Genomic DNA, 25,621 nt, shown 5'->3' with positions numbered 1-25,621 from the left:
CATACTAAGTACAATACCTGAAGTAAATACATAAAGAATTGTAAAGAATACCTAAAATTTATCGTTAGGGATTATAGTAAAAAAAGTCACTCACAAATCAACAAGCCCCCCTCCCCTTTTTCTTAAAGAGAGAGGTGAAGGGAGGGAGGAGAGAGAGAAACACTGACCAGTGGCCCCAAGACCTGGAACCAAACGCACAACTTAGGCTTATGCCCTGACCAGGAATTGAAGCTGGGACCTTTCAGTTTGTGGGAGGACACACAACCAACTGAGCCACACCAGCCAGGGCAAGAAAGCTCACAACTTAAAAAAAAATTACTAAATTCAACATGTAACACATCTGAATCATGAAGATTCCCACATAAAAGTCAATTACCTTTGGCCATGATAGGCAATTATTAAAAACTTTTTGTTTGTAGAAAGGCACCTGTAAAATACTTATAAGCATCATTTCCTCTACAAATTTAGTCAACACTTAAAAAATAAACTGATTTTATACCTATCTACAGAATTTTTATCCTCTCAGATTTTCAAGTTATGTACTTTTTTTAATTAGATACTTTCAAGTCCTTATGTCTATTAAATGCTCCTGATACTGTATAGATGGACTCTTCTTTAGTTTTAAATCTTAAAAACATATCATGCAACTATTTCTATAATAATGTATATATTCCTTCTGTTTTTTAATATATTTAAGAGTAAAGAGCAGAAGAAATAAGATCCACACATTTTTAGAAATATCAATTTACAAATTTACCCAAGGCTCTTTGATTTTTCCCAAACTCCTGTGGTAAATACTTTATTTCCATCATATTTTTCTGTAACAATATCTTGAGTTTAAATGTATGTTTTAGTCAACAGATTTAAAATTTAAAAGTTTAATTGTCATATAAATCAAATAAATAACTATAAACATGAAATTAATGCAGAACATCTGGGTAGAGGGTGAATTTGGCAATATGAGCAATAAGCAAGGAACTAGGTGTGTTTCAGAAACTAAAATAAGCCAGATGATGGGGAGCACGGCTGGAGAGGAGTTTATGGAAGCAAGACAAGAACTAAATCAGTTTAATCTGTTACAGTTCTCAGAGACTAGGAATCTTTCTGATTTCTGATACCTTTTGGTACAGGTACTTTATTATATTACTAGCCTTTTCTCAAGAATTATCAGAAGCAGTATCCTCTCATAAGAGGAATAAGAAACAAAATTTAAATAAGTTATTACTGGTATCCAAGAATTTAACTGTAGCTTGTAAATATTATGTTATGTTTAAAATCACTTTAAGATGGCGGCATAGAAAACCACAGCTCTCCTCCTCGCAGCCACATCAAAATTACAACTAAAATACAGAACCACCGTCAAAATCCACTCTCCCCTCTTTGGCACCCATGTCTCAGTGAATGGTAAGTATAGTACTCCCATCCACCTTGCTGCCTTAGTCAGAAATCTGATAATCATTAACTCAGACCCCTTCCATGTGCCATATATCTAGACAGTCACCAAGACCTGATCATACTTCCCCATTATTTCCAAAATTCTTCCACTTCTGTCAGAAACTAATTATTAATTACTACTCCCTTGACTACTAATCATTTATTGTCTAATTTATTGAAAAGGCTTTCTTAACTGATCTCTATGGCCCTAGTGTTACTGTTTTTCCAGTCTTTTCTGGATGTGGTATGAAGAATGTTTGTTTTCTAAAAAGAAAACCTGATTGGGAGCCTTCCATGTCCCACTCCTTCCTGTTCCCAATATTAAGTCCAAACTCTTTAATATGAAATAGAAGGCCCTGCATGACTCACTTTATTTCCCTCTCTCGGCTGGACTCTTTCCATTCATCTTCTTGCATTCTATGCTCTCTGCATAATGAATTACTTCGAGATCCTCTGCAGCGGTCCACAAACTTTTTGGCACCAGGGACCTATTTCACGGAAGACAATTTTTCCACAGATGGAGGGGAGCATGCCAAAGGAATAGTTTCAGGATGATTCAAGGGCATTACATTCAAGCTCACCACCTGCTAGGCAGGGCCAATTTCTAAAAGGCCCAGACCAATAGGAATCTGACCCCTCCCCATATGCACCATGTTCTTTTCATAGTTAGCCCAGAAGCCATTCTGCAACATCCACTACATAAGAATACAACTACTAAATCTTCATTAAATGATTCCATATTTGAAAATTAGCCCGCTTGCTGAGATTTACTTGCAAATCCCTCCTCCCACTGCCAAATCAATGCTCATGGCACGTTTATGGTCATTTGCACAAAGCTGTGAAAAATTTGAGTTGCTAGGTCCACACTTCCCCAAGCTCAGGTCAAATGAGGCTCTCATATTGTAAACAAATGTCCTTCCCACGAATGATCTATTGGGTTAGCCAAAAAGTTCATTTAGTTTTTTCCATATGATAGCTTGAGTAGTGCTCATGTGTCTTTCACTTCATCTAAAACAATTTTGTGTTAGACTGTACTGTGACAGCTTTCATATCAGCATGCATTTAAAAAAATCAAAATTGATGAATTTTTGTTCAGCCACTTTAATATTGAAGATGGAAGAAAATATCCAACAATTTACTACAGCAACAAGAAAAATAAAATACTTAGGAATAAACTTTAACCAAGGAGGTAAAAGACCTGTACTCTGAAAACTACACAACACTGAAGAAAAGAAATTAAGGAAGACACAAATAAATGGAAGCATATACCGTGTTCATGGATTGGCATAATTAACATCATTAAAATGTCCATATAACTGAAAACAATCTACAGATTCAATGTAATCCCTACCAAAACACCAATGACATAAATCACAGATACAGAATACTTCAAAAATTTTTATGGAACCATAAACAACCCCGAATAGCCTCAGCAATTTTGACAAAGGAGAACAAGTACGAGGGATACAATACCTAATATCAAACTATATTACAAAACCACTGTAATCAAAACAGTCTGGTACTGGCATAAGAACAGGCACATGGATCAATGGAACAGAATAGAGAACCCAGAAATCAACCCATGTCAATACAGTCAGTTAATATTTGACAAAGGAGTCAGGAACATAAAATGGAGTAAAAAATAGCCTCTTCAATAACTGGTGTTGGTAGAACTGGACTGACACATGCAGAAAAGCGAAACTAGACCACCAACTTACACCATGCACCATAATAACCTCAAAAGAGATAAAAGACAAATAAAGTTTTGATATTATAAAAATCACAGAAGAAAACATCGGCAGTAAAGTTTCAGATATCCCATGTAGCAATATATTTACTGATAAATCTCCTACGGCAAGGGAAATAAAGGATAAAATAAACAAAAGGGACTACATCAAACTAAAAAGCTTCTGTATGGCTAAAGAAAACATCATCAAAATGAAAAGGGAACTGACTAATGGGAGAACATGCCAATGATATATCAGACAAGAGTTTAATATCTAAAATATATAAAGAACTTGTACAACGTAAACCATGAAGACAAGCAATCCAATCAAAAAATGGGTGAAAGACCTGAATAGATACTTATCCAAAGAGGACATACAGATGGCCCATAGACGTATGAAAAGATGCTCAACATCACTAGCCAAAAGAGAGATGATCTCACACCTGTCAGAATGGCCACCATTAATAAATCAACAAACAACAAGTGCTGGTGAGGATGTGGAGAAAGGGGAACACTGGTGCACTGCTGGTAGAAATGAAGACTGGTACAGTCTTCATTGCCATACAGAAAATAGTATGGCATCTATTCACAAAATTAAATATGGAACGGCTTTTTGATGCAGCGATCCCACTGCTGGGACTATACCCCAAGCCTGAATCACCAATTTAAAAGAACCTACATACCCCTATATCCATAGCAGTGTTATTTACAATAGCCAAATACTAGAAACAACCTAAGTGCCCATCAATAAATGAGTGGATTAAAAAATGGTGGTACATTTACACAATGGAATACTATGCAGCAGTTATAAAAGAAAATTACTTTAATACTTTAAGATAAAAGGAAAATATTAGACAGAATAGAGAAAAATATATGGAGAAAATATTTGTAGCATAAAGATAAATGGTTAGTATCTGTATTATACAAAGGATCCCTACAAATCTATGAGAAATAACCTAACAGCAAATTAGCAAAGGTTAAGTATAAGCAGTTCACCACATGGAAAAATGCTTAGTAGCCTTCAATCAAAAAGCAAACTGAAATAATTTTAAAGGTGTCTTTCTTCACATATATAACTAACAAAAATAAAACAATGTCTGCAGATATTATGGGCTAAACAGGCATGTTTATATATTTCCCAGTTCAATCTTACTTTTTAAAAATCTGAAAATACATAAGGAGAACTGTGAACCTGTAAAATCCCTGGCTCTGAGTATCATCAGAAAGTTAAAGCAATGTCTATTATGACATTAAAAGACAATTACAAAAGGGGAAAATAAAACAGACCAGAAAAGAAGACAGAAAAAGAATTCACTCACCCTTACTATTGGAAGAAAACTAAGCTTATCAAGTCAGACCACTCACCCACAGGAAAGTAACACTGACAGATAGATCATCTTAATCCAGCAGGTACTCAACACCACAGATGAGAAAGGGGAGTTTAATGATTCAATAAAGCACGCTGGACTATTAAAAATTACTTCTTCATACCTTCCATTATTTATAAATGGTAACTGATTAATACACTGCTACGGGATTTTGTCAGGAATCAAAGACAACTTTCAGTGTCTGCATTTCTTAAAATTCGTCTTCTAAGGAAGCACTTTTCAACCTTTTTCATTTCATGGCACATGTTAATTAGTAAAATTCTCTGACACACCAAAAAATACATTTTTTGCTGATATAACAAAAAATAGATATAATATTGATTCATTTACACCAGACAGCTATTGTGTTGACTGTTGTCATTTTTTTAATTTGACAATCTAAGGGACAAGAGGTCACTGCCCCAGACTAAATAGTCAGAAATTGCATGTTTTAAAAAATTCTTGTGGCATACTCATTGAAAATTATTGTTCTAAGGCATCATTTAATCAATTTTCTTATTTTGAGATGTCTGTCTCCATGATTGCTGGTGGCACCCAGGAGTACCAGAAAGTCTTACAGAACCTTCAGATAGAATTCTTCTAGACCAAGACGTTTAAAATTAGTGAAAGCTAGATGCTCTCTTAGTATCTAGTATCCATTTTCTTATTTTTATACATTTTCTAACTTAAAGCATCCTCTTGTATAGAAGTTAGGAGATAAAAAGACAACCTACATGTTCCCTGTTATTTATTACTTCAACTTTCCTAGGCTGTGGATCAATTTGTGACCTCCTTTTCACTTCTAGATGTAACTTACCTCTAGAAATCATCTATGAGATCATTCGTTTTTCCCACTTCAAAGCATCAATCATTCTAAAAATCCCATTCATTCTCTGACAGTATCCAAAGAGTTCCCTGATGGTCTCTTTTACTTGACTTTTACTACACATTCCTCCTTTTAATTTAAGTTCTATTCATCAACAACAACAGTAAAACAAAAACTAAGTCCTAGTAGGAGTGGCTAAGGGGGTATGGGGAAAGGGAGGTATGAAATGAGATAGAAGGGGGAGGGGCTTCAGTGCCATCATAATTGCCACCTGCACTATTCCCACCAAATTCTTTTTTTTTTTCCTTTAAAAGATTTTCCTGGCTGGTGAGGCTCAGTAGACTGAGCACTGGCATGTGAAAAAAAAGGTCACTGGTTAGATTCCCAGTCAGAGCACATGCCTGGGTGGCGGGCCAGGTCCCCAGTAGGGGGCGTGTAAGAGGCAATCGATCAATGTATCTCTGTCTTTCCTCCCCCTGTTCTCTCCCACCTTCTCCCTTTCTGAAAATAAGTAAGTAAAATCTTTAAAAATATTTTATTTATTTACTTTTAGAGAGAGGGGAAGGGAGGGAGAAAGAGAGGGAGAGAAACATCAAGTGTGTGAGAGATATTGGATGCTTCTCATAAGGCCCCCAGTCAGGGACTTGACCTGCAACCCAGACATGTGCCCTTACTGGGAATAGAACCAGCAACCTTTCAAGTCACGGGCCAGTGCTCAATCCACTGAGCCATACCAGATAGGGCCCCACCAAATTCTTTCACACCATCTTTTCTCAAGCACTAAAAGTGCTATGTAAACACAGGTGTGATGATCCCCATTTCACCCTGACCCCCTTTCCTAAAGAGTGCTTCCCAAGCTCTTTATAACAAAAGGTTAGAGGCATTTTTAGAAATTTTATTTCTTTAGGTGGCATATTATCCATTAGAACCTTAAACCATAGACTCTTCAAAATATGTTTCCTAAAGTCTAGGACATACATCTCCTTAAAGTTCAGAATTACCTTTCTTGTTAACTTTTAATACAAATCCAAGGGGGCAGGAACATAAAATGGAGTAAAAAATGGTAGAAATAGCAAATATTTTGTTTCTGTTGGTAGTGGTTTTCTCTTTTTTTTTATTAAAGTATAGTTGATATACATTATTACATTAGTTTCAAGTGCACAAAAGAATCCTTCAACATCTATGAGGTCTGTCCAGAATGTATCCAGCCATGTACTATGATAAATCAAGACATTTATTGAAGGATAATGATGCCTCAGTTCCCTTCAAGGTAGGCACCTTGGGGACCTCAAATAGTTCCAATCACCATCAGCTACCCTGTCACATTTTCTTGAATCTCATCAATGATCTGAAATCTCTTCCCTTTCAAAGTTGATTTTAGTTTTGGGAAAAGCCAGAAGTTATAGGGCACCAAATCCGGGCTGTAGGGGGGCTGAGTCATCTGGTGATTTGATGTTTGGCCATCAGTGGGTGTACTTCATGATGAAGCTGCCAATCACCAGCTGCTCATAGCTGTGGACTCCTGAATCATCTGAATAGTTTCCACCGGAGGAATGTCCAAGCTTAATGCAAAATTTGATGCAGATTCATTGCTCTACTCACTGTTATTCTGAATGACAGCCACACAGTACACATGCTCACCCAACAGCGTCTACCATCCCCATCAACTAGTAGAGTGTGAAGTTATCATTGTTCACGCATTTACACTCCAGTCCTCTTCCTGGCTGCCAGGTTACATCCATGTCTCACAATTCATGACAGCTGGGCTTTTTCTGGACTGACCTCATATATACCTTACAAAGTGATCATCATAAGTCTAACAGTCTTCTGTCACCATACAAAATTATTACAATATTATTGACTATACTCCTGATAGTGTACATTACATCCCTGTGACTTATTATTTTATAACTGGAAATCTGATCCTCTTTACCTTATTTGCCCAATCCCCTGAACCCCATCCACTCTGGCAACCATCTGTTTGTGCTGTTTCTATAAATCTGACTGTTTTGTTTTGCTTGTTTGCTTTGTCCTTCAGATTCCACATATGAATGAAATCATACAATATTTGTCTTTCTCTAAGTTATTTCACTTAGCATAATACCCTCTAGGTCCATCCATGTTGTCGCGAATGGCAAAGTTTTATTCTTTTTATGGCTGAGTAATATTTGATTGTATATACGAATACACACATACACCACATCTTAATCCATTCATCTGCTGACGGACACCTAGGTTGCTTCCTTATTTTGGCTATTATAAATATTGCTGCTGGGGTGTGCGCATATCTTTTTGAATTAGCTTCTTTTTATTTCCATGCATAAATACCCAGAAATGGAATTGCTAGATTGCATGGAAATTCTATTTTGAATTTTTGAGAAACCTCTACACTGTTTTTCATAGTGGCTGTACCAATTTACAATCTTATCAATGATGTATTAGGGTTCCCTTTACTTCACATCCTCACCAACACTCTTTTCTTGTCTTTTTGGTAATAGCCATTCTGACAAGTGTAAGGTGTTATCTCACTGTGGTTTTCATTTGCATTTTCCTGATGACTAGTGATGCTGACCATCTTTTTATGTGTCTGTGGCCATCTGTATGTCTTCTTTGGAGAAATGTCTATTTATGGCAAATATTCTATAGCTTCCTTTACTGTTTAAAACATGAAATTAGAATTTTCCAGATACTGTTTATATAAAACAATTCCAGAAGGTGGTGGGATATGGGGCATTTTCCATTATAACTAGTTTCCCTATGGACAGATATTGTTGCCTTAAATTAAGAATTTACCAATTAAGAATGTCCACACAGTCAAATGGTCTAACCATGTTTATACAACCAAATAGTGTACTTCCATATACAATAAATGTCTAACTTCTTTATTAGGTGACTTTCTCTCCCTTTCTGTGGCAGAGACAGCTACCTTTCACCAAAAAGTCACCCCCCCTCCCCGCCCTGCTTCTATGGTTGTCACAGTTGCCCTGCTAAGGACTATTTTCCCAGCTCTACTTACAATCAGCTATATTCATGACTTGTTTACATCCATGTAATATAAGGAAAACTGATGTGTGCCCCAGTTTTTAAGAAATATGGTTGCTATAGATACATTTAGAGAATAACATATAAAGGAAAGGAAACCCCTTGCTATGAGTATATATCTCAAGTGCTCCTTAACATTTACAAGTCACTGCTAAATCAAACCTCAGTATCTCTACCACATTAAAGTAGAAATTTTATGTAATTTCATCCTAAGTGTTAATGCCACTAGTTTAACTCTAGGCCTGCCACTCCTCGGAGTCTTGAGGAAAAACCATCTGTGGTTACTGCATGAGTTTTTAGTGAGAAGCTAGCTATTTGTTTGCTGACTTTTCTTTCTTTCACACCCATGGTAGGCAAACATTACTAACGAACTGCTGCCTTTTCCTACAGAGTAGGCCCTTTAATAGCTATTATTCTAGATACTTGGAATTACCCCTGTAACCAAAACAAAGACCCCTGCCCTCATGGACCTTACAATCAAGCAGCAGCCACTCCCATCATCCAGACTTGGCACAACAGTTTTAAAGAATCTGCCAACCATTTGGCAGACCAATAAATGTAAGCAATGACAGAACTATTGGAGTTATGTGTGAGGGAGTTGTATTGTAGATATTCTATGGTGGAATAATAATGCTACAAAATCAAGCTAATATTCCCACTAGAAAACAATGATGCGGCTTATTAGAGGACAAAGGGTACATTCTTAAACATAACTGGAAAAAAAAAAAGGAAGCCAAGAAGAAAAAGCTTCCAAGGTGATGAAGCAAATCATTGTTAATGGAACGTTACACAGTGACAAGAGTAGCCAACAAAATCTCCATCTGGAGCTTTAGATGAGGCTCTTCATGGAGTGAGAATTTCATGTAACAATAAGATTTACAGGAACATGCCAATATGGAAGAATCCTACTGTTTCCTCCAGAAGGAAGAGAGGCTATGAATGGTTGCTGCATCTCTGCCAAGGTATAGGAAATTCCATCCCACTGAAAGGGCAAATTAGAAAGCATGCTCTCTTTCTGGTGCATGTATCTAAAATGTGACAGAGGACCATTTAGCCAATGCAAACCTTCCATCTATTTCTACTAACTCATCTAGGAATAAATGATGTAATTAGTAGAAGTGAAAAAAATATTGTACAGAAGTTTGAGCCAGCCTTTGAGTCAGAAGACTCAAATCTGAGCATGGGGGGCTGACTATATACATGCAGCCTCTATGTACACTTTACAAACCCAAACTTACAAACCTAAATTTTTAAGTTTTAAACTCACCTACAGTAACCCAAAGTTACTGTAATTTGCTACAGTTAGTTTAATAATCCATCTTTTGTGTGCTCCTTTGTTCTTCTGAGGAACTAAATTTGGATAGAAAAAAAGAAACCTGACTGGAAAAAAATCTGAACACTGTGTCTATTAATCTGGGACTGACTTCTTATTTTATAGAAAGATAAAGAATACTTTGAAATTTGTGTATCAATTTTCCATTACAAATCCAAACCTGCAAAAAGAAAGTTTCTACTGTTTAGTTAGTGTAATAATCCATCTTTTTCAGTTCATATAATATCTGACCTTGACACTTAACCAGAAAGTTACTTTCATTAAAAAGAAAAGTTTAAGTGGCTAAAAATTCTTATCCCCAATACAAATGTACAGTTTAAGGAAGAAGGAAAATGTAAGAAATTCTCCTTTCCATCACTGTTCCTTATTCCTAAGAAAGTTGTCTTACAGAGAAGAGACTTGCTGTCAGTTAGCCTTAGGTTCAAATTCAGTTCCACCCAATCATTTGGTCATAGAATCTTGGTAAATTATATATACCTTCTGATCCTTAGTCTCTTCATGTATAATAAGCACATACTCCAGCCACGATTTTTCTGTGAATTTTGGAAAGCTTTTCAAAGGTTTAAGTTAACTTCATAATGCATATAAATGTGTACCATAGCACCTGCCACAGAATAGGCTTTTTTTCCATAATCAATGTCTAAGAGAAGGAATGAATTGGGTGAGAAATAGAAAAAAGGACACAAAAGAAAAAATTACAAACTTCACATTATGTCCACTCCTTTTCCCCAAGTCCTTCTCTGTTGTCCTCATTTTTATTTCTCATTCTTAATCTTTTGAAACTTTCCCATTCCTCACACTGTCCTATAGGGTTAGAGTAGGAAGAAGGCTTCCAAGTGCCCAGCAAGCAGGTGAGAGAAACTAGGGAACCTTCTGTACTTAAATTCAGCTTAACAGCAAGGCCTCATTAGGAGAGTCCTAGCATCCCAATATGGAACTCATAACAATGATTTTTAGAGCGAGGAGCTAGGAAGGTAGGGAGGGATGATGATTGGAAAGTCATTGGATTCACCCACTATATAGTTAAACCATCTTATCTTGTAGGCCAAATACTTCATCTGTTCAAGCGGTCAGCAAACTTTTAAAAAAGAAACAAAACAACACAAAACCTGAAAAATCAATTAGAATACCTTTACCAATGCAACACTGTTATACTAATTAGGTTTTTATAGATAAACTGTAATGGGCTGCTAGAAATCTAACTCAAAAGGCTAACCTTAAAGAAAATACTTTCTCTGGGAAAAGATTTTGATTTTTAAATGACTGACAAACTTTGGGAATACAATCTACTTATAATTTCAGTTTATTTTTACAAAATTATCTCACAAAACTTTAAAAAGCTAACCATTTTCAAGTGTCCAGATTTATTTTTTTCTAAATATTAACTATATATCTTAAAGCCATCCTTGCTTCCCATCCTTGATCTTACCCCCCTTTGACTTTGTTCATCTGTCCTTTACACATGTTCCCAACAACTCTCACCTCTTTTGCCCCATCATCCCCTCCCACCTCCCTTCTGTTTACTACCAGTGTGTTCTTAATTTCAATGTCTCTGGTTATATTTTGCTTGCTTGTCTGTTCAGTCAATTGGGTTCCACTTACAGATGAGGTCATATGGTATTTGTCTTTCACCACCTGGCTTATTTCACTTAGCATAATGCTCTCCAGATCCATCCATGCTGTTGCAAAGGGTAGAAGATCCTTTCTTTCTGCTGTGTAGTATTCCATTCTGTAAATGTACCATAGTTTCTTGATCCACTCATTTACTGATGGGCATTTAGGCTGTTTATGGCACTTAGCTACTCTAAATAACACTGCAATGAATGTTGGGGTTCATAGGTTCTTCTGAATTGGTGATTCAGGATTCTTGGGGTGGAGTCCCAGCAGTAGGAATGCTGAATTAAAAGTTCCATTTTTAGTTTTCTGAGGAAATTCCATACTGTTTCCCACAGTGGCTGCTCCAGTCTGCATTCCCACCAACAGTGTACTAGGGCTCCCCTTTCTCCACAACCTCGCCAGCACTTGCTGCTCATTATTTGTTGATTTGGTGATGATGGCCATTCTAACTGGTATGAATTGGTATCTCATTGCGGTTTTAATTTACATCTCTCTGATGACTAGTGATGCTGAGCATCCTTTCATGTATCCCTGGGCCCTTTGTAAGTCTTCCTTGGAGAAATGTTTCTTTAGGTCCTTTGCCCATTTTTTAATTGGATTGTTTGTCTTCCCGGAGTGGAGTCATGTGAGTTCTTTATATAATTTGGAGATCAAACCTTTGTGTAAGGTATCATTTGCAAATATATGTTCCCATACAGTTGGTTCCCTTTTCATTTTGCTGATGTTTTCTTTAGCCATGCAGTAGATCTTTATTTTGATGAAGTCCCATTTGTTTATTCTTTCCTTTATATCCCTTGCTCTACAGGATATATTGGTAAAAATATTACTGTGTGGACTATGAGATTTTCCTCCTTATGTTCTCTTCTAGAATTCTTATGGTGCTGCGACTTATAAGTCTTTTATCTATCTTGAATTTATTTTGGTGTGTGCTGTAAACTGGTGGTCTAGTTTAATTTTTTTGCATGTGGCTGTCTAGCTCTCCCAATACCATTTGTTGAAGAGGCTAGTTTTACTCCATTTTATGCTTCTGCCTCCTCTGTGAAATATTAATGGACTGTATAGATTTGTGTTTATTTCTGGGCTCTCTACTCTGTTCCACTTATCTATGTGTCTGTTCTTATGCCACTACCGGGCTGTTTTGATGACAGTATCCTTGTGATACACTTTGATATCAGCTATTGTGATCCCTCCTACTTTGTTCTTCTTTCTCAAAATTATTGAGGCTATTTAGGGTCATTTATGGTTCCATATAAATTTTTGACATGTTTGTTCTGTATCTGTGAAACATGTCATTGGTATTTTAACAAGGATTGTGTTGAATCTATAAATTGCTTTGGGTAGTGTGGACATTTTAATGATGTTAATTATTCTAACCCATGAACATAGTATATGCTTCCAGTTGTTTGTGTCTTCCTTAATTTCTTTCTTCAGTGTTGTGTAGTTTTTGGAGTACAGGTCTTTTACCTCCTTGGTTAGATTTATTGCTAGGTACTTTATTTCTCTTGTTGCTATAGCAAATGGGTTTTCCCCCCTGACTTTTGTTTCTGAGATTTCATTGTTGGTGTGTACAAAAATGCCTTTGATTTCTGAATATTGACTTTGTATCCTGCTATTCTGCCAAATTCACTTACTATATTGAGTATTTTTTTGGTGTAGTCTACAGGATTTTCTATGTACACTATCATGTCATCTCCAAACAATGAGTTTTGCTTCCTCCTTTCCAATTTAAATGCCTTTTATTTCCTTTTCTTGTCTGATTGCTGTGACTAGGACTTTGAATACTATGTTGAATAGAAGTGAGGAATGCAGACATCCTTCTCTTGTTCCTGATCATAGTGGGAAAGATTTTACGTTTTGCCCACTGAGTATGATGTTGGCTGTAGGTCTCTTGTATATGGCCTTTATTATGTTGAGGAATGCTCCCTCTCTTACCACTTTGCTGAGTGTTTTTATTATAAATGGGTTCTGTACCACATCAAATGCTTTTTCTGCATCTATTGATATGATCATGGGATTCTGTCTTTTCTTTTATGTGATTATTATGTTTATTGATTTACATATAATACAGTTAAATGTTTTAATGTGGCTATTTTCCTGATACAATGTGGCAAAGCTGTCACCCAGTCATGATCACTGTTAAAGGACATCACAACTATCTGCTTCGATGAATAAATAAGTCCTTAGTTTCCCAGTATTACCACAAAAAATCTTGCTTTTGAATGTGTCTTCTTATAGTAAAACTTTTATACAGGTGTTGTGAAACCTGTGTATGTGAGCCACAAATGCCTGTAATACACTAATATCTAGAAAAACATCAAATCAAGTCTTCTTGCCTAAAAAATTAAATAAGTTTACTTGAGGCTAAACCTATCTAGTGCAAAAGGATTTATTAAAGTTTCAGAAGCATTTATTCACCAACTAATATTAAAAACCAGTGAAGTACTATAAGGGACTCACCCTAGAAAAAGCTACCAATTTACAAAAATTGTAATGGCCTCATAATCATAGCTAGCTCTGCACAATGTGAATTCCTAAAGGACAGCAGTTTTTAATCCTCACCTTAGGACATGCTTATTGATTTTAGAGAGAGGGGAACGGAGGGAGAAAACCACTGATCGGTTGCCTCTTGTGTGAGCCCAGACTTGGGCCCAAACCTGAAACCTAGGCATGGGTCCTGACCGGGATCCAAACCTGAGAGAGACTTTTTGGTTTGCAGAATGATGCCCAGCCAACTAAGCCACATCGGCCATTGTGGTGCGATCATTTTCATAACATCAAAACTAGCACAGTATCTGTCATACCACATGGTTAACATGGCATTTGCCTGAGAAAGTCCAATGCCAAGTCTATGTATCAGTTTCTTACTATAACCTTTCACCTAACTTTATTTCAAATTCTAGATTCTAAAACATTTGCTTAAATTTTTATCAATATAAAAACTAAAACTGTAGCAGAACCACACATTCATATAAGGCTTAAAAGATATTAGAAACCATCTGGTCAAACTGCCTCCTGTTTCAAATAGTGAAACTAAGGCCTATGGAGTTTACCAAATTGACCAGGGCCACTTAGCTCTTCACTGTCAGAAGTGGAATTAATATCCTTACAGGTGGCTCAGTTGGTTGGAGCACTGTCCCATAGACTGAAATGTCACAGGTTTAATTCCCAGTCAGGGCACATACCCAGGTTGCAGTTTTGATCCTTGGTTGGGTAATGTACAAGAAGGCAACCCATCAGCCCTGGCTGCTGTGGCTCAGTGGACTGAGTGCTGGCCTGTGAACCAGAGGGTCCCTGGTTTGATTCCCAGTAGGGGCACATGCCTGGGTTGTGGGCCAGGTCCCCAGTAGGGGGTGTGTGCGAGGCAACTACACCCTAATGTTTCTCTTTCTTCCTCTTCCTCCCTTACCCCCTCTAAAAGTTAATAAATAAAATCTTTAAAAGATGTTTCTCTCTCACATCAACGTTTCTCTCCTTCTTGCATGCTCTCTCTAAAAGCAATGAAAAACGATGTCTTTGGATGAGAATAAAAAAAAGTGGAATCAAAATACAGATGACCTTCTACCTTTTAGTCTTTTCCTTATTACACTACAGTTGGGTTCTCTGCTCCTTTTCAAATGCCTATTATTTATAAAGTATCTGTATCCATAAAATACTAACTGCATCAGAATAAAAGTTAAAAATAATAAATGTGCCGCGGAACAATTATACATATTAACTTATGCAGCAAAAGCCACCCCACTTTCTTCAAACCACCCCAATTCCTATTTAATGCTAAAAAACTGAAAGTTACATTAAAATAATTAAGTGATTAGCCTCCATAATTAGGTTAAGAAAACCTGGAGTTTACATACTGCTAGGAACAGAGGCTGAAACCAGGTAATTTTTAAATTTCAGTGGTCAACTTCCGCCAAGATGGAGGCATAGGTGGAAACACCGTGCCTTCTCCCACAACCAAGTTTGAATACAACAAAGGTTTAGTAAACAAAGACACAGCCAAAGAACAGAAAATCGAACTATAGGGAAGTACGACAACAACAAACCGTTCAACTGGGACCGGTAAGAGGGGTGGAGCCAGCAGTGGAGCAGGGTCAGGCAGAAAAGATCCCCCGACCCAGGCACGCAGGCAGCGCAGACCCAGTCGGGGTGCAGGGCAGACTGACCGCACATTCTCGCACAGTGAGACGGATCGAGCAGGCCCCAGCAGGTGAACCCACTGGCGAAGGGCTGACCGCGGTCGCACATTCATGCTCAGTGGGATGGAATGCATGGGCCCCAGTGACGGTGGCAGCTGCAGTGGCAGCGGCGGGAGGCCTCAGATGGAACCGCCATTGCTCCTCTTTGGCCCCGCCACCACGTACTACATCACAACCCAGCGACCGAGTTGCCCTGCTCTGGTGAACACCTAGGGCTCCGCTCCTCATATGTAACAGGCACAAACAGTCCAAAAGATGGCTAAAGAACTCAAAGCCCCAGAGCCGATAACTCTAAGTGACCGAGAAATAGCGAACCTATCAGATGCACAGTTCAAAATACTGGTGATCAGGATGCTCACAGAACTGGTTGATTATAGTCACAAATTAGAGGAACATATAAAGGCTAAACTAATTGAAATGAAGGGAGATGCACAGGAAACCAATAGTGATGGAAAGGAAACTGGGACTCAAATCAATGGAATGGACCAGAAGGAAGAACAAAACATCCCACCAGAAAGGAATGAAGAAATGAGAATTCAAAAAAATGAGGAGAGGCTTAGGAACCTCCAGGACATCTTTAAACGTTCCAACATCCGGATTATAGGGGTACCAGAAGGGGGAAAGAAACAGCCACGAGTGGAAAACTTATTTGAACAAATAATAAAGGAGAACTTCCCCAGTCTGGCAAAGGAAATAGACTTCCAGGAAATCCAGGAAGCTCAGAGAGTCCCAAAGAAGTTGGACCCAAGAAGGAACACACCAAGGCACATCATAATTACATTAGCCAAGACTAAAATGAAGGAGAGAATCCTAGAAGCAGCAAGGGATAAGGGGACAGTCACCTACAAAGGAGTACCCATCAGACTGTCAGCGGATTTCTCAAAAGAGACCTTACAGGCAAGAAGGGGCTGGAAAGAAGTATTCCAAGTCATGAAATCCAAAGACCTACAGCCAAGATTGCTTTATCCAGCAAAACTTTCATTTAGAATGGAAGGACAGATAAAGTGCTTCTCAGATAAGGTCAAGTTCAAGGAGTTCATCATCACCAAGCCCTTATTATATGAAATGTTAAAGGGACTTATATAAGAAAAAGAAGATGAAAAATATGAACAGTGAAAGGACAGCAAACTCACAGTTATTAACAACCACACCTAAAACAAAAGCAAACCAAGAGGACAGCTAGATCAGGAGTGGAACCATAGAAATGAAGAACACATGGAGGGTTAGCAACAGGGGAGTGGGAGGAGGAGAAGGGGGGAGAAGGTACAGAAAATAGCATAGACAGTAGGTAGAAAATAGATAGGGGGGAGGGCAAGAATAGTAGGGGAAATACAGAATCTAAAGAACTTGAGACACGTGGTCATAAACTAAGGGGGGGATGGTGGGGGAGGGGGTGTGCCAGGTGGAGGGGAATGAAGGGGGAATAGAACAACTGTAATGGTATAATCAATAAAATATATATATTAAAAATAATAAAGTAAAATAAAATAAAATAAAAATTTCAGTGGTCAGGACTTTCCCGTCTCTGTCCCCAGCAGATACATTCTATGAACTATGTATTCTTTATATTACATCAAGAGAATCAGATCTTCTTTTTCTTTTGTCCTTGGAAGACATGAACATAAAAGCTGTAATTATAACATTGGTTGTCACTAGTAACATGACAGGATGCCGTATGTATTTTAGAAAAATTTAGGATAATTTGTATATGTGTTTGTGTGCACATAGATAGGCTTTCCATATTCACTAAAATAGTGAAAACATTAAAAACAAATTTTAGGGGAAGGGCAGGGCTGGGAATACAGGAAAGAAATCTGTACTTGAACAAGAGTTAAATAAATTTAAAAAGAAAAAAATTTTTATCAAGATGACCTTTAACTTCACATGTGCAAGTGTTTAAACAGTTCTATAAAATCATTTTCTAGAACAAAACTTTGAGGGTAATAAATGTAAAGAATTTAACATTAGCTTATAAAAAAGCATTATGATTGTTTTAGAAAATTTAAGTAGAGGTGTTGTGTGTGGAAGAAGTCTGTATATGTAAAGCCATATGCAGAACCATATCCCTGAATACAATTAAAATTTTATTAAGTATTTATTCTACTAGGGTCTGTTCAAAGATTCATATTAAGAGTTTCTTGCCACAGTGAGCATTAGATCAAATATATCAGTCATATAAAGACAAAGTTATAATGCAAGGAGAAATGTACTTTTACATAGGGGTTTTGTGGGAGCACAAAGAAGGGTCAATACTTCCATGGCTTGCTAGGTATGTGCCATAATGACAATGTGTACCTGTGTTACTGTTCAAGAGTATACAGTCTTCTGTACCTCTCTCTTTTGGTTACATTCCTCCTGGTTATGCAAGTTTGAGTGCTGCTTCTCCCAGTACCCTCTATCCTCCACCCAAAATTAGCCAAACCCTGAATGACCAAGTTTCAAAGCCAGGATTAGTATAAGAAGAAATTGTCTTTGTAGATTTTCCAACAGTACTGGTAAAAGAGAGGACAAGATGCTGAGGCTCTTGGCTTGACATGTTTTTAAACTTAGCAACATTTCAGAAACAGAAAAATTGCTGATGGCATCTTTCAGTCAGGGGCTTGCCATATTTAGATGATACTGTATCTGTGTTTAATAATGTCCATCTTCTCATATCCCAGGAATAAAGGAAGAGCAACAGGAAAAAGAATCTAGGGTTGCTAACAGGCAAAATTCAGACAGCTACAGGGGATGTGCAGCTAGTTCTAGATCTATTGAAGGTCGTCTTCCATCCATTTCCTAAGAAAAAGTCGGAAATCCAAAGAACCTGCTTTATAAGCTCTCCTGCCACCCCCAAATACAGTAACGGCAGCAGCACTTCTAAGAGACACAGCTTAAAGCAGCACATAGTATACGGTATATGCTTCATATATGCACTCAAACAAGGGAAAACTCAAGGGCACTGCTATCCTGGGCACAGAGGCTTATAACTCAGGGAAGCACTACCTCATTGATACATCATCCTACACTCTGAAATTACTCTTTCCTGGAGTGAACTTCAAGATCTTAAAGAGTAACACCAAGTAAACCCAATCCAGGCCAGGATGTGCTGCCATCAAGTCTGCCACTTCCAAGACAACAGTAGTGCTCCTGTAGCCAACGATTCCTTAGCATAGACATGTTAAAATTATACTGGCAGTAGCAACGGCTCTTCTCTCTCACCCTGTGCTGTTACTATAGCTCCTTTTGCTAAATCTGCCTCTGAGTTTAGACAGGGGCTGGATGGTTCATAATCACCCAGCAGCTGCAGCTGAGCAATACTCAGGCTAATTGTGGCGCTGAAGCAGCTGAGAGGAAGAAAAAAGATAATACATACCCTGCCACAGCCACACACAAACTGTCTGTACACACTACCAATAAGATACCAAGATCCTTTAATACAAACGGATTATCTACTTTAAAGAAAGGCAACTGTACCTCGATAGAGGAACTTGTATTTGTATTATAGACCCATTTAAATGTGAACTGAAGGTGACCTAAGCCCCGAAGGGTTTTGAACAATGGAAGATCCTAACTAAAACTTCCTGTAAATATTCATGTAACAAAACCAGCACCACAAACACTACCTTCACAAAGGTAGTGGCACAGATGTGATCTCTTCTTCAACTCTGCATTACAAAATGCAAAGAGACCAACAACTAAAACAGCAAGCCATTATTACTTAAAGCAAGAAAAGTAGCACAATGCAATGATTTTCAGCATTTTTTAAACTCCAGCACCATATGGTCATCTGCTTACTTTTGAAACAAAACATACTCTTCCTTTAGGTGCTATATGACACATCTTCAAAAAGCTTAAGTAAACAGAAGCATATCTTAACACTCAGAATTTCATGACTTAAGAATATCAAAACTAAGGATGAAATTATTGATCCAAAGAATTACTGTTCCAGAAAACTAAAAATGGATACAAGTAAACATTTTACCTTAATGCCATAGTTTTGAGTTTTAACTGTAATGTTACATAATTCCTGTAAAATATATTGTATTTTATATTTAATGACCAAAGAATACCCATTAGTTTAGTAAACATATTTTGATTACCTATCATCACTTACAATATAAAAGCTGAAGAGGATTTGAAGTTAGTAAAAGCCTGGTGTCTTCCCTCAAAATATCAGCATGTTATTTACATGTCAGAGTAGTTACATGCACTAGCTGGTTTGTGATATTATTTAATAAGTCTAACCCTGTTTGCACAGGATAATCCAAGCAGTACTCTAAAGTCAGTCACCAAATACTAAGTTCTTTATTTATCTTATATAGTACATTACAAATAGGCTTCTTTAAAAAAAGAAGAAAAGTTTTATGTAAACTGCAACACATACAGAAAAGCACACAGAAGAAATGTATGGCTTAATGATTTATACTAAGGCCAACACCCTTGCAACCACCACCAGGTTAAAAGAACTTTACCACCAATTAAGAAGCTGTGTCCAAATCACAACTTCCTCCCTCCCACATCATTGCTTTTGTAGAAATCACTTCCTTGTAGGTTTTTAAAAATATATACTTTTATCACCCAAGTGTGCATTCCTAGACGGAGTTCAGTGTTGCTCTTTTCAATTACTTAAACATTAGGCTTCTTTTTAGTATAATGCTAACAGGAACTATATTAGTTCCTGAATGTCTACATTCAAATGAGATTGAGAATTACATATATTTATAAATATTACTCACATAAATAATTTATTTACTACCTAAAAAGATGCAAAGTTAAACTTTATATAAACAAGTCTTACTACTCCATGGGTTGGTAATAGTTCTGTTATACTAGGTCATTACTATTCTTTTAGAATATTTATTCTTCTAACATTATAAACCATAAAGAAAATTTATTTGCGTGGATACTAATTTTGTGGCTTGAGAATTTACTCAATTAAAAAAATAAACAACTTAAACCATGTATTAATATTATCCTTCAGCCATAAGACCAATTCCCTATCCTAGGAAGATAGGTCAAAGCTGTAACTTCACTTTTAGTTCAACAGGAAGGAGTCAATTTTGTGGTTTATGAAGTCAGCAAAAACACTGCAAAATTAAAGCTAATATAACCTTATGGTGGTTATAGCAGAATACATATTTTATGAACCCTTTTATCTTTTATTCTGGAAACATGGACATAAACTGTCTTGTATTCAGATTCAGATAAAAAGCAACTTTTCTTCTTCAAATTTAGCACCCTATGAATTGTCAACAAGCATTCAAAATCTCCACTGAGGCTTAGCTAATGTCTAAAAGTTAAAATACAATTAAACTTTCTTTCCTTAAATGTCAACTAGGACAGAGGTCTCATGTTTTAGTAAAACAAATGTATGATTTCGTGAAAAACAACTTTCTAACAGAACGATTCATAAAAATCATATATGATGTCTACAAAACCCTTGGTTTCTAATACAAGGCCATTCTTTATTACCTGTCCATTCAAAATGTTTCCTGTCCACGGTGTGCCAAACACTGTGCTAGTTAAGATAACTAGATCTACCACATACTTCGTCTTAATGTATATAGTCAAGTGTGCACATTTAGTAATATTTTCCTTAGTGTATAATTTAACATTAATAATTTTAACAAAATAGTTTAAATACACTTAGAAATGTCAAGATACCTTTAGGACTGTAATCCTACAGTTACAATGCACAAATCACCTATATGTATATGTGAAAACACACTGGTGGAACATATAACCCTAAAAAACGGCATGAACATTAAGTTGTAATTCCACTAAAGATTTTTCATTTCTTTAACAATTTATAAACTGTTGGTGGATTACTCAAAGCCTGTTTCAATTAACTGCGCAGAAAATCAACCAAATCCAAACGATGTTGTGTCCCACTCACTACAAAAGAAAATTAAACCAGTCCCTACAATAGACGTGATTTTCGAAGAACTTCCTAAAGCAACGCTCACCCATGCCCAATAAAGCAAAAGCTGGAAGCAATTGTCAAGAAAAATATGCTTTAAAACAAATTTTTCTGTAACACACGTGGACAGAGGACCAAACCAAGTGGGAGGCGAAGTGGCATAGTAGTGTAAAAGTGGATGCTGAGTAGCTTATTTCCCAACCCCCAACACAAAACAAAGGAAAACTTTTAACATGTTGTGGTTTTCAATCAAACCATGTGAAGCGAGAGGCTCACCAACTCGCCTCTTACACACACGCTCGCCCGCTCTCCCGACACAGCTGCCGCCCGGCTAAGTCAACACTTAGACCCCCAACCTCTGGGACAGAAAGGGGCCGCTGCCCACGCCGCTTACTTGCGGATGCGAGCCAAAATAAACCTCGCCCCCGCCCCGCGCGGTGGCCCACACAACATTAAGGGCCCGGGTGGTGGCGTCCTAACGCTCCGGGGACCTGAAGTCGGACTTCGGCGGGACGGAGTAGAATTGGACCGGGCGGAGACCGAGTGGGGGGGGAGGGAGCAGGTAGCGCAGGGAAGGAGACACGCCCTCCGAGCGAGCCGGGTCGGGGGAGGGGAGAAGTTTCTACTCAACTTCCCGACTTCGAGCCGGCGGGGGCAGGGGACGGCAGCGCCTCCGGGCGCGGGCGGGCGCCAGGGCCTAGCACTGCTGGCCGGAGTCGACTACCTCCGCCCGCGGGGCCTCGTCGGGTCCTTACCTGTCCTCCAGTAGCGCTCACATGGGTCGCCGCTGCTGCGGCTCGGGAGGTGGGGAGGGGGCGGCGGGCGAGGGCGAGGCCCGCAGAGCCCTCTCCCTCCTTCCACCTTCTTGTCCCGGGAGCCCGGCAGCAGCAACGACCGCACAATCAACCCAACTCTTCACTTCAGGAGGAGGGAATTCCCGGGTTCCTCCACCCTAAGTCCTCACTCTCCACCTCCTCTCCACTCGGCGCCCGCCCTCACGCCTGACTCCGCCCCTCCGAGCGGGGGCGGGGCGGGGGCTGCAGCTACCTGCTCCCGCCGCCGGCCCGCTCACCGGAATTCGCGCCGCGCCCACTCCGTCTTCAGCGCCCCCAGCCTTCCGGCACTAGCGGGCGCCGCCGCCTGCTCCAGACCTCTCCAGGCGAGGTCATCCTAGGTGGCGAGTCCGAGTCACTTGTTCCGACCCAACATGGCGGCGGGGTCCGGGGCGGATTCCCGGGACTGCGCGGGCTGAGGGGGCGTGAAGAGGTGGCTCTTCTGCATGCGGAGAGCCGACCCACAATGCCCCTCCCCTCCGGCGGACCCTGTAGCTGCGGACTAGGCGGCCTCCTGAGATGGAGCTGGGACAGCCGATCCCACCCCCAACCCCCTCTCTCCTTTCCCTTGATCCCGCTCTCTGTAGTGCGAGGGCTTTGGGGTTTTGTTTGTGTTTTAGGGAAGAATGGGGCTAAGGATTTTTTGGTTGGCCGTTTGCTTCTCAGTACTAGGCTTTCTCACCCATTGTAGTTGATAGTAGACTCTCAGCTGGGCCGGGGAATCGGAGGGCGGGTGGGAGTGGGGGACTGGCGGGCATGTTAGTAACACCCTCATCACTACCCAGATCGCGGTCCAAGAACACTCGCGTCTGGCCTCCTTCCAAGTCTATCCCAAACCCAGGAGCTTCCTGTTGACTGTAGGTCGATCCAGCCTTCCCCGGAGAGGGAACCGAAGCTGAGTTTTGTTGGCGACTGTCCCAACGATGGTAGTTTTGGCTAATTTGGAACAGCGTATTTTATAAACGATCCTGGCGACATACAAGGGAGGGAATAGGGACAGGTATTACTACCGTGTTTGACAGCTATGGAAACAGGCTGCGACCCTGAAAGTGCGGTACACAGTACAAAAATTCTGCTCATCTGAATCCAAGACTTTTTTTTTTTTTTTGGTCTTGTTTCCAGTCTCTAGAAAGGGAGAGGATCCAGAAGGAAATGGGATAAAGATGAGGGCTTTTCAAGATGGGAATGAGCTGAATATTGAGGCTTTTTTGTATGTTGAAATCACTTCTGCTCTGTCACACTCTTAAATTAACTTCCTTTTTGTATTTCCTCTTTGGTGGGGTTATCAGAACTACGTGGGACTGTTGGTTTCCTTTGTGGTTTTTAAGCGAAATCCAGTCATCTTCCACAGATAAATAGTACAATCATATGTGTCAGTATTCTGGTGTTGTAGCAACTCAGGAATTGCATATAAAGGTTTGAAATTTTTTTCTTCAGCTCATTAAATGAACCAAAGGTAGGCACAAGCTTTCACATTAATAAAAAGGTACACTTAACATGGAAAGATGCTTTATTTGATTTAGCTCCTAAAACTTCATTAGCCATTGACTGTCTTGGGCATTAAAATTTTCATGTAGGTTTATATTGAGTTATTTTTTTTAAACTAGGAAAATGTCTTGTGCTGTTTCTTTTCTAAACTAATAAAATAAACTAGAGATAATGTTTTTTGTTCTAAACTGTATTTATTTGTCTACTCTTAGGTAACCTTACCTATAAATTCAAACTTTCATACACTGAACTTGGTTCCTCACTCTGTTCTGGGACTGCAGTTTCTAAGCTGGATGGTATTTGGCATCTTCTCACATGCCCTCTGCCTAGCAGAACATAGCATGCAATGAACACCTTTTGCGGGTATCTATTTTAACCAAGTCCCTCTTCTCTGAGAAGTGACCCTCTGCCGATTGCTGGATTGTGGCCCATGATCTGAGTACTGCTACTCCCAGGAATTTTGAATTTTGTGGGAGTGACACAAAGGTGGCTCTAATTGTTTGTGGTGCCTAGAGTGGAGTTGAGAAGCCAGTGGCAGAAGGCGAGTGTCCAGGGCCAAGGAGTCCAATAGCAGTAAGCAACGGGTGTTCTATGCTGATGGTGCCTGTGTCTAAGCAGACGATTCCTGTAGCAGAATCTGGACTCTGTGTCGTCTTCCTTGGTTCCTACCTGAGCCTCTTCTACCAATCTGCCTCTCATTTCTCTGAACTCCTTCCATTCTTTTTCAGTTTGAATTTAGTAGAGACTGTCTCTTTGCAAGTGAGAATACAATTTAACTTTTGCTTCTTACTTGTACTGACATTAAACTGATAGGTGATATGAGGGCACCATGTCCTGCCTTGTACACAGAGTTGGGGTAAGTATAAGGTGGAAGGAACAAGTTTTTACAGAGAGGATGAAGCATAAGCACAGCAAGAAGCAGGGATATGAGATGGTAGGACCCCTATGCTGAGACTCCAGTTGCCTTGTGCTACCTGTAAGATCTCAAACCTAGAACAGAGCTGGCATATCAATCCCTTTGTTGCTGAACCCAAGGGGTTCACTACTTGGGGTGTTCTATTCAAGAACAAGACATGGTTGTCACAAAGTAGTTTTATATACTTGCAGCAAGTGAAGGAGACCGAGGAATCACATCCAAAGGTCTGTTTTTCTGAATGGAAGTTTAGCCATTGCTTATATATGCTACTTGGTTATTACACTTTGATTTCTTCTTTGCAGTTGGCTACACTTAACCTGTTGAGTTCCTGTCAAGCTCATTCTGTTTACAGCTTCATCAGCAAAACACTACTACATTTTAACATTTAGCAAGAGTAGCATTTAGAAAGAACTGCCCAGACCTGGAGACCCTTGTCCTATCTAACACCTCCTGCCTCCCCAGGTAGTCATTGCTTTTAGATCACAGCATAGCACATGCTCTTTCTCACAGAATGCTAACTTAATTGTCAAAATCTCAATACAATAATTCAGGCAGCAAATACCCAAAAGTGGTCTTATATGGTGAAACCCATTTGATATCTCTGCCCTATAGCTTTGTACAGTAATTTCCATCCAAGAGATATTTGCGATGCCTGTAGCCATTATCGAGTTTTGGCCTTTACTTTTCTGACATGTTAAACTGATATATGGCCGTAAAACATCAGTGTCTCTGACGCTGAGTTTAAACACCACTAAAACTGTTACCAGCTTGCTACTGCCTGGAAATCTTTACAACTGGGTTATGAAAAGTAGAACATAATTTTGCTTGAAGGCAAGAAATTTAAGTTAGAATGTTTGCCTACATCATAGGTTTAGAAAAGAAATTATGAATCAATCATGTACTTATCTTTTAAGTTAACTGACATCAGTTCATGAAATATAAAC

At 38.9% G+C, this 25,621-nt stretch overlaps 1 protein-coding gene across 1 annotated transcript in view; it reads right to left on the bottom strand.

Moving 5' to 3' along the window:
* The window catches only part of YES1 (YES proto-oncogene 1, Src family tyrosine kinase), a 74,579-nt gene extending 52,155 nt beyond the window's left edge, over positions 1 to 22,424 (bottom strand). Inside the window, exon 1 of the mRNA XM_037031477.1 lies at positions 22,196 to 22,424. The gene's annotated coding sequence lies outside the window, so the exon portion shown is untranslated. The remainder of the gene's footprint in view (positions 1 to 22,195) is intronic.
* Between the last annotated feature and the right edge of the window lie 3,197 nt (positions 22,425 to 25,621).

Source organism: Sturnira hondurensis, unplaced genomic scaffold (assembly GCF_014824575.4).
Source record: "Sturnira hondurensis isolate 20B ecotype Veracruz unplaced genomic scaffold, ASM1482457v3 Scaffold0001872, whole genome shotgun sequence".
NCBI classification, from domain to species: domain Eukaryota; kingdom Metazoa; phylum Chordata; class Mammalia; order Chiroptera; family Phyllostomidae; genus Sturnira; species Sturnira hondurensis.
This window is presented reverse-complemented; position numbering and strand designations above follow the sequence as displayed.